General features: G+C 45.0%; 1 protein-coding gene across 1 annotated transcript in view; it reads left to right on the plus strand.

The window, feature by feature from the left end:
- LOC111973534 (vasoactive intestinal polypeptide receptor 2) overlaps positions 1-4,016 on the plus strand; it is a 22,369-nt gene that overhangs the window by 12,546 nt on the left and 5,807 nt on the right. The gene's annotated exons all lie outside the window — the stretch shown is intronic.

Raw genomic sequence — 4,016 nt, forward strand, 5'->3', positions numbered from 1 at the left:
CCAGGAAACTCTCCAGACCTTAATCCCATTGAGAACTTGTGGTCAATCCTCAAGAGGCGGGTGGACAAACAAAAACCCACAAATTCTGACAAACTCCAAGCATTGATTATGCAAGAATGGGCTGCCATCAGTCAGGATGTGGCCCAGAAGTTAATTGACAGCATGCCAGGGCGGATTGCAGAGGTCTTGAAAAAGAAGGGTCAACTCTGCAAATATTGACTCTTTGCATCAAATTCATGTAATTGTCAATAAAAGCCTTTGACACTTATGAAATGCTTGTAATTATACTTCAGTATTCCATAGTAACATCTGACAAAAATATCTAAAGACACTGAAGCACCAAATTTTGTGGAAATTAAAATTTGTGTCATTCTCCAAACTTTTGGCCACGACTGTACATGTAGATATGGTTAAAGTGACTATGCAAATATGATGAACAGAGAGTAGCAGTAGCGTAAAAGAGGGGTTGGCGTGCGGTGGGTGGTCGGGACAAAATGCATGCAGAGAGTACGGTCAGCCAATGTGCGGGAGCACTGGTTGGTCGTGCCAATTGAGGTAGTATGTACATGAATGTATAGTTAAAGTGACTATGCATATATGATAAACAAAGAGTAGCAGCAGCGTAAAAGAGAGGTTGGGGGGGGGGCACACAATGCAAATAGTCCGGGTAGCCATTTGATTACTTGTTCAGAAGTCTTATCGCTTGGGGGTGAAAACTGTTGAGAAGCCTTTTTGTCCTAGACTTGGCACTCCGGTACCGCTTGCCATGTGGTAGTAGAGAGAACAGTCTATAACTGGGGTGGCTGGGGTCTTTGACAATTTTTAGGGCCTTCCTCTGACACCGCCTGTCCTGGATGACAGGCAGCTTGACCCAAGTGATGTACTGGGCCGTACGCACTACTCTCTGTAGTGACTTGCTCTCAGAGGCCGAGCAATTGCCGTACCAGGCAGTGATGCAACCAGTCAGGATGCTCTCGATGTTGCAGCTGTAGAACCTTTTGAGGATCTCAGGACCCATGCCAAATCTAGGTCTAGGTTGTTATTCTGGCACCACCAGGCCAGGTCTCTGATCTCCTCCCTATAGGCTGTCTCGTTGTTGTCGGTGATCAGGCCTACCACTGTTGTGTCATTGGCAAACTTAATGATGGTGTTGGAGTCGTGCCTGGCCGTGCAGTCGTGGGTGAACAGGGAGTACAGGAGGGGACTGAGCACGCATCCCTGGGGAGCTCAGTGTTTGATGATCAGCGTGAAAGATGTGTTGCTACCTTACCCTCACACCTGGGGGCGGCCCGTCAGGAAGTCCGGGATCCATTGGCAGGTAGGAGGGTTTAAGTCCAGTATCCTTAGCTTAGTGATGAGGCTTTGGAGGGCACTATGCTGTTAGAATGCTGAGCTAGTAGATCAATGAATAGCATTCTCGCATAGCGTGTTCCTTTTGTCCAGGGTGGCGAAAGGGCAGTGTGTAGTGCATTAGAGATTGGCAAATCAATCTGTGGATCTGTTTGGGCGGTAATGCAAATTGGAGTGGGGTCTAGGTTGTTTCTGGGATAACGGTGTTGATGTGAGCATGAACCCCAGCCTTTTCAAAAGCATTCATGGCTATGACGTGAGTGCTACGGTCTGTTAGTCATTTCAGGCAGGCTACCTTAGTGTTCTTGGGCACAGGGACTATGGTGGTCTGCATTGAAACATGTTGGTATAAGACTCAATCAGGGACATGTTGAAAAGTCAGTGAAGACACCTGCCATTTGGTCAGGAGAGGCGTGATCACACAGTCATTCCGGAAGCACACTGATGCTCTCATGCTGCCTCAGTTTTGCTTGCTTGAAGCGAGCATAGAAGTGTTAGCTCGTCTGGTAGGCTTTTGTGTCAACTGGGCAAGCTCGCGGCTGTGTTCCCTTTGTAGTCTGTAATAGTTTGCAAGCCCTGCCACATAAGCCAAGCGTCGGAGCCGGTGTAGTATGATTCAATCTTAGCCCTGTATTGGCACTTTGCCTGTTTGATGGTTTGTCGCAGGGCATAGCAGGATTTCTTGTAAGCTTCCGGGTTAGAGTCCCACACCTTGAAAGCGGCAGCTCTACCTGTTAGCTCAGTGCGAATGTTGCCTGTAATCCATGGCTTCTGGTTGGGGTATGTACGTACAGTCACTGTGGGGATGACGTCCTCGATGCACTTATTGATAAAGCCAGTGACTGATGTGGTGTACTCCTCAATGTCATCGGAAGAATCCTGGAACATGTTCCAGTCTGTGAAAGATGGGGTTGAAAATGCATAATTTTATGCCTTGAGAAAAACCTTTGACATTTTGAGTAAATTTGCATGTGTACATGTGTGGGTGTGTGACAGACAAAAATATGTGTGTGAGAGAGAGGCAACAAACCCAGATAGCACAGATACCTCTGCACAACGGATGTACATATGATGCATTGAGCAGTTTAGACATGGTTTGCTCATGGCAAGATGTCTCAAAGATGTGTGTAGAATGCCTACATTCTAAATTCTACAGTTCTACATCGTTTAGACGTCGGCCAGGCGTCAACATTCTATTCTGATGTCTGCAATGTTTAACCAATATGCAAACGTTCTCCACACTACATATTCCCAACACATTTTGATATGTCAGCCAAAGCTGTTTGTGTTTACTGGTAATGGAGGTCTCTATAGCAACAGCATAAAATAGCTTGGGATTTATTATACTGCATACTGGCAGTGGCAATATCCACGAACAATATAGTAATAATGTGTTTGATAGTAACAACTAACCCCACATTCTATATGACATCCATCGCCACCACTTTCTCCAATGCTAATTAAGATTTTTATTTGTGATTGCATTTGTTAAGGATCCCCATTAGTTCCTGCCAAGGCAGCAGCTACTCTTCCTGGGGTCCAGCAACATTAAGGCAGTTACATACCGTTTAAAATATTACATGACATTACATTTCATAACACTTTACCCAATACTTTTACTGAGTTGCCTCAGGGCACTACTCCACTATCACATATTTACAATACAACATCAACTAACCTGTACCCCTGCACACTGACTCGTTACCGGTGCCCCCTGGTATAGCCTCGTTATTCTTATTGTATTACTTTTTACTTTAGTCTACATGGTAAATATTTTCTTAACTCTTCCGTAACTGCACTATTGGTTAAGGGCTTGTAAGTAAGCATTTCACTGTAAAGTCTACACTTGTTGTATTCGGCGCATGTGACAAATAAAGTTTGATTTGAACATGTTTGTAGAGTGCACGTCTTATCATTTGGAAGTATGTCTGTGCCTGTGTGTGTCTCTTCACAGTCCCTGCTGTTCCATAAGGTGTATTTTTACTGATTCTACTGCATGCATCAGTTACCTGATGTGGAATAGAGCAAACCCCAAGCCTACATTTATTTATCTAGGCAAGTCAGTTAATTAAGAACAAATTATTATTTACAATGACGGCCTAGGAACAGTGGCTTAACTGCCTTGTTCAGGGGCGGAATGACATATTTTTTACCTTGTCAGCTCTGGGATTCGATCTAGCAACCTTTCGGTTACTAGTCCAACGCTCTAACCATTAGGCTACCTGCCACCCCTTGATGGTAATAGCGCTCACCGTTGCCCATAGTGGTTGGTTTTGAAGTAATATCTCGACGTCCTGCTTACCTGGACGGACGGCAAATTTTTGCAACCTGGCTAGGGGAATGTTGTTTATCAGGATGAGAGGTTGATGAGGAGGAGAATGTTGTTTATCAGGATGAGAGGGTGATGGGGAGGAGAATGTTGTTTATCAGGATGAGAGGATGATGGGGAGGAGAATGGTTGTTTATCAGGATGAGAGGATGATGGGGAGGAGAATGGTTGTTTATCAGGATGAGGGGTTGATGGGGTAGGAAGAATGGTTGTTTATCAGGATGAGAGCGATGATGGGGAGGAGAATGGTTGTTTTATCAGGATGAGACGGAATGATGGGGAGGAGAATGGTTGTTTTCAGGATGAGAGGGTGAATGGGGAGGAGAATGGTTTTTAC

This window comes from Salvelinus sp. IW2-2015, linkage group LG14 (assembly GCF_002910315.2).
Source record: "Salvelinus sp. IW2-2015 linkage group LG14, ASM291031v2, whole genome shotgun sequence".
Classification (NCBI taxonomy): domain Eukaryota; kingdom Metazoa; phylum Chordata; class Actinopteri; order Salmoniformes; family Salmonidae; genus Salvelinus; species Salvelinus sp. IW2-2015.